This window comes from Pteropus alecto, unplaced genomic scaffold, assembly GCF_000325575.1.
Source record: "Pteropus alecto unplaced genomic scaffold, ASM32557v1 scaffold311, whole genome shotgun sequence".
Taxonomy (NCBI): Eukaryota; Metazoa; Chordata; class Mammalia; order Chiroptera; family Pteropodidae; genus Pteropus; species Pteropus alecto.
The window spans coordinates 1,555,372-1,561,366 of record NW_006431916.1 but is presented as its reverse complement, the minus strand read 5'-3'; the positions used below and the strand labels follow the sequence as shown (position 1 = coordinate 1,561,366).

At 37.0% G+C, this 5,995-nt stretch overlaps 1 non-coding gene across 1 annotated transcript; it reads left to right on the top strand.

Moving 5' to 3' along the window:
- Positions 1–1,082: 1,082 nt before the first annotated feature.
- LOC112473668 lies at positions 1,083–1,201 on the top strand. Its single transcript, XR_003044124.1, has one exon. It is a non-coding gene; the product is annotated as a 5S ribosomal RNA (ribosomal RNA).
- The last annotated feature ends 4,794 nt before the right edge of the window (positions 1,202–5,995 follow it).

The window sequence follows — 5,995 nt, the reverse complement described above, 5'->3', positions numbered from 1 at the left end:
CCTGGATTCAGCCATACTTACTGATGCTCTTCACGAGGGTGGAGAGAAATCTCAGACCAGCTAAATGGAAAAGAAAGATGACAGGGATACTGGCTTGGTTGGAAAGAGACCAAGAGATTTTCTACAGCGACAAGAATTTCCTTTGGATGTAAACCAGTTAAGGTTTGAGCTGTCCATAAGAGAATGTTAAGTGGCTATTTATGATGTTGATGGACTTAGAAAGAGAAACCTGGGGACCATAAGTAAAGGGAACTTTAAGGGAGAGCAAGAGTGATTGTTTTTTCCTAAGGCCACTGGGAAGACGAATGCAGGCCCTTTCAGAATGGCTACTGCCGTTTTCCCTTAGTAAAAGGTCCCATTTTTCAAGGTAATAATGGCAAAGGGATAGCACTCCTCTAAAGTAAATCCGAGCAGAGAGCCTCTGTCTGCTCTAGAGGGTGGCTCAACAGAGGCCAAGTTAATTCACTTAAATTGTGCTATATCCAGATGCTCAGCATAATTTTTTAAGTAATATGAACCTCAGAACCCTTGTTTCTGGGTAGGTTAGCTAGTGGCACCTCCTGGCATTCAAAGGCAGCCAGTTTCTTCCTAAGGAATTTCCACTAATCTCTTCTCCAGGAATAGACCTTGGCTCCCAAGGCAGTGTCAGCATGTTTAAGGCATAGCTTTACTCCAGCCCTAGCATTGCCAAAGCAAGATGCCCCAGCTGTAGGCAAGTGGACTGAGATTTGCAGTACCTTCTCCAAGGCCCCCAAACCAGATGGTTGCAGTGAGTGGTCTGTGAACTTTGGAGTCCTACTTGCTTTAGGTATCTGGGGATAAGAGATTTGAGGGAGAAGGAGGTGACAGTAAAGGAGAGCAGAAGAAGCTCATGTACGTGTGATAAGCCTGAGCCACTCTCTGATATACTTTTTCCTTATCCACTCTTTCTATGGCAGCTTTTTTTCTTTCTTTTTTTTTTTTTTAACCTCATCTGCCCTTCATTTTTATGCCAAACAGATTTAAGTTATTTGAAGTAAAATAGTATTGGTTTCTGATTTTCTCTGGGAATGGTCTTCAACCAAATAGAAAATATAATTTGCGTCTACGGCCATGCTACCCTGAACGTGCCTGATCTCATCTGATCTCAGAAGCTAAGCAGGGTTGGGCCTGGTTAGTACTTGGATGGGAGACCACCTAGGAATACCAGGTGCTGTAGATGTTTAAATACACACACACACACACACACACACACACACACACACACACGTATATGTATATGTATATGTATATGTATATGTATATGTATGTATGTATAAAATTTGTAAAATACTCCATTCAGAATTGCTTCAAAATAATATAGAAGGGAAAAATGTTAGGATTATAGATGACACAGGACTGCCTCTGAGTTGATAACTGTTAAAGCTGAGTGATGGTATTTTCACAATAGCCAAAATGTGGAAGCAAGCCAGTGTCCATCAACAGGTGAACAGACAAACAAAATGAGGTCTATACATACAATGAAATATTATTTAGCCTTAAAAAGGAAGAAAATCCTAACACATGCTACAACATGGATGAAACTCGAGGAAATTAAGTGAAATGAGACAGTCACAAAAAGACACTTACTGTGTGATTACACTTACAAGAACCACCTAGAGTAGTCAAATTCACCAAGACAGAAAGTAGAATGGTAGTTGCCACAGGCTGGGAAAAGGGAGGAATGGGGAGTTTTTGTTTAATGGGTAATGAGTTTCAGTTTTACAAGATGGAAGAGTTCTTGAGATTGATTGTAGAACAATGGAAATGTACTTAACACTAACAAACTGTACACTTGAAATGGTTAATTTAATGTTATGTATATTTCGCCACAATTAAAAATTTTAATGAAAAAAGTTTTTAAGCTGTGTGATGGTCACGTGAGTGTTCATCATACTATTCTGTCTACTTTTGAATACATTTGGAATTTTCTATAATAAAAAGCTAAACGTTCCAAATATAAAACTATAAAAATATTTAATAGTAAACTTAGAAATGTCCACAGTCCAGATTAAAAATACCATAAAACTTTACTAAAGGATATAAAAGAGGTCTTGAATAAATGGTTATTTTGTTTCTGGATGGGAAAGTGCAATCTTGGAGTGATGGCCATCCTTTCTATATTATAAATTTAGTTCAATCCTTTCCAAGAAGTCAACAAGGAGCTGTTCTGAGGAACAACAGGCTGATTCCAATATTAGTCAGGAAGAGGAAATGCATAGGAAGAGCCAAGGTAAATTTGGAAAAGAGAAACAAAGAAGGAAGACATGCCTTACCAGGAAACAAATTTCACTTTAATTTTACAGTAATTAAAACTCTGCGTTAGTGGCACACTAACACACAAAGAGATCAGAATAACTGAATGGAGAGTGAAGAAATGGATTCTGGGACAGCAGCAGCTTAATGTGTCTACTTTCCCTCCACATAAAACACCACCCACCAGTTCTGAGCCAAGCAGCTGCTGAGGCCAACAGGAGGCAAGGGCTTGGAAGAAATAGGCTGGATAGTTAAAGTGGGGTTTTCTCCCCCTAAGAGAGCCAAGGTGAGATTCTGACCCACAACTCTTGCCACACATACACACTCAAGTCTCTCTGGCCCCTGAAAAGCTAAGGAGGAATTGAACAGGTGAGCAGAGGGTGCTACACCTTTGGGGCCGTGAGACCCAGGATCATAGAGTTCATCCTGCTGTCTCAATAGGGGGTTGCCTACCTGTCTGCCTGCTCTGACTGGGCCTCTTCCACAACCAAGTCAGTTTCCTAGCCACGGGGATTAGGCAAAGAAGGGAAACAACAAACCCAAGAGGCTGGTAGCGACAAAGGGAGGAACATACTTAATATCCAGAACAGGCTTCTAAAGGGTCACCAGAGGAGACAAATGACAACAACAACAAGAGCCCAATGTAAATATCCTGAAACTAAAACACACGCTTTTTTAACCAAAAAAATGAAGTGGATGATTTAAGGAAAAAGATAAGGATGAGATTTGAATTAGTGTCTTGGAAGATAAAGTATGAGAAATATCACAAACCATAGAGAAAAATACAAAGAAATTGAAATCATGAGAGAATATGTGAGATTTTGAAGGCAGATCTGGGAGACCTAATATGGGACTAGCTAAGTTTCAGAAAACAAAAAGTCAAAAAAAGAAAAAAAAAGAGTGGAATAACATCTACAGATATCTGGGGTCAAGACCTGTGCCTAGCCAGGTCATCATTCACCTATAGGAGTTTTAAAAACTTATTACTTTACATATATGCAAGGATCCAAAATGTACAATCCTTACAAATATAAAAGAATTCAAAAATTATAGCACTCTCTGAAGAAAATAGTTTTTAAAGGACTCCAACCAAAATCAAATGACTTATAACAAAGAAGAGAGGAAATAGGGGTCAGTAATAAATCATATTTATATATACATACACACACATATATCTATACATTTACCTATATATATGCATGTGTACACATGTATTATTGTGCATAAATATATATACATATATAGTTCAATAGAAATAATTATAGACTATCTAGAAATGTGTAATGCTGAACAAAGATTCTTAAAATAAAGGTGAAATACTGCAAAGGAAATTCTAGTAAGATCTAGAAATAAAAGTACTATGCCATTTCAGCAAAACCTAGGAGTTGGAAGGCAGAGCTTGAAGAGTGAACACATCCCAAAGGCTCTTGGGGTAAGAAGAAGAAAATAGGGAAAGTAAAAGTATTCTGCATATCTTACTGGCAGAGGAAAGTAGCACCCAAATTGGAGAAATAATAAGAGAAAAGAGTATCCAAATGGGAGAGATAATATCTCATTTTCCTGTAATAGAAAAAAAAAATAAGAGTTTGATTGTGAGCACCAGTAAAGGAAAGGGGAGATAACTATTAATGGAATGGAAAAAGTTCAGGGGAATTCCCACATTAACAAGGGTGGGAATTAATAGCAATTTGAGCAAGCTGGCCAAATTAAGGAAAAAGAAGAAAAAATTGTAAGTTAAGCCAGAAGGAATCAAGTCAAATATAATAGTTGTATGCTAAGTGTGAATGAACCGAATTCTCTTTAAAAAACGAAATCTGTAGATTGGACTAAAAAGCCCCCAAAATCTTTCGTAATGCTGTATAAAGAAATATACCTTAAAGAAAGTAGTAAGAAAAGTTAAAAGTCCAGGAACATACCAATGTAGATAGGAAGTGTTACTATCTGGTAAAAACAACATTTCACATTAGGGAATGGATGGATATTTCATAAAGAGTATTGGAACAATTAGATATATATATTTGGAAAAATTCAAATTTGGATCAAAAAGAAAATATCTGTAGCAAACTAGGCACCCTCAAGATAATTTTCTTTTAAAGACATGCAACAAATTCAGAGAAAATATTTACAACATATATGTTATTCATAATAGACAAAGAATATCCAGAATTTGTAAAGATATCTTACAAATTAGTAGGAAAAAGGCAAACTACCCAGTGCAGGAATCATCAATGGATAAGTATGTTTCACAGAAGAAGAAAGCCAAATTGTCAATAAATCCATAAAACAATACTAAATCTTACTTAAACAGGGAAATGCATATTAATACAACATGTTGCCATTTTTCTCTCATCAGACTGGCCAAAGTGTTAAAAATTTGTAACATCAAGCAATGGCAAGGGTTTGGGGGATTATAAATACAGTCTCTTTGGAAGTCAATCTGACAATATCTAATACGATGTTTTCTTACATGAGTCTAACAGAATTTTTAAAATATATTTCTTTTGACTCAGAAATTCTACTTCATCATTATTTGAGAAGAAGTCAGGTGTGTGCAAGGAGGCATGTATATAGCAAACCATTGGGAATAATGCAAATGTCAATCAGTAAGGGAATGGTTAAATAAGCTGTAGCACATCCAAACTGTAGACTCTTGCAGCTGTTAGAAAAAATGAGGTACCGTATATCCAATGTACAGAAAAATTAAAAGATATCTCTGACACATTGTAAAGTGAAAGAAGCAAGCTGCAGAATAATTTACATAGTATATCACATTTGTAAAAAAAAAAAAAAATCCCACAAAACTGTTATACCTTTGTTGTATAGGTATGTAAGTGGGGAGGGGATTGGGATTGGGGATAAGCAATAGGAATTTTAGTTTTATCTGTATTGTTTGAGTGTTTTATAAAAAGAATATAATCACACATTATGTATGTGGAATTAACATACATGTTTCACCCATGACAAGAGGACCCTTCATGCTTCGAAGGACAAATGTTTCTGTTAATACATTCATAAATGCCTACTGTAGACCAGTTGCTGTTGGGGAGAAAAAAATGAATCATACACAGAGTCCTGGAGGCATTCTTTCTCTGGTAGAGGAGATAAGACTTATAAACCAGTAAGTGAAATGTGTCAGCAAAATGTGATCCAAGCTTTAGGAGGCATAGAAACAAATGCTGAGGGAGTTCTGAGAGGAGATTAGTTTTTGGGGAGAGATGAGGAGATGAGAAAGAAGCAAGAAAGACTTCATGGAGAAAGCTCTGTGCATGTGCGTGTGTGTGTGTGTGTGTGTGTGTGTGTGTGTGTGTGTGTGTGTGTGTGTGTGTGTGTGTCCATGCCCAAATATATGCATTTTGCTCTAGAAAGGAAGACCATCCCACATTGGGGAATCTATAAGTAAAAGTGTAGATGAGAGAATTGGGGTAGGAGGGAGAATTTGAGTTTAATTATTACCTTAAGATTGGGGGGAGGGGCGGTGAGTAGGGGAGAGTAGTGAGTGATGAATCTAGAAAAGGAAACCAAGGCAAAAGTGTTCATTTGTTAAACGTAAGTGCCAAAAAATTCTACTGTGTAGTGGGGGAGGAGGGAGGTTGTCTGGGGTAAACAACAGTAAATACACGATTATCTATTTAAAAAATAACTGTAATACCACATGCATGCTTGATTACAAAACAAAGAAGTCCGGGCTAAGAGATTTGGATTCGTTATAAAATGATGGGGC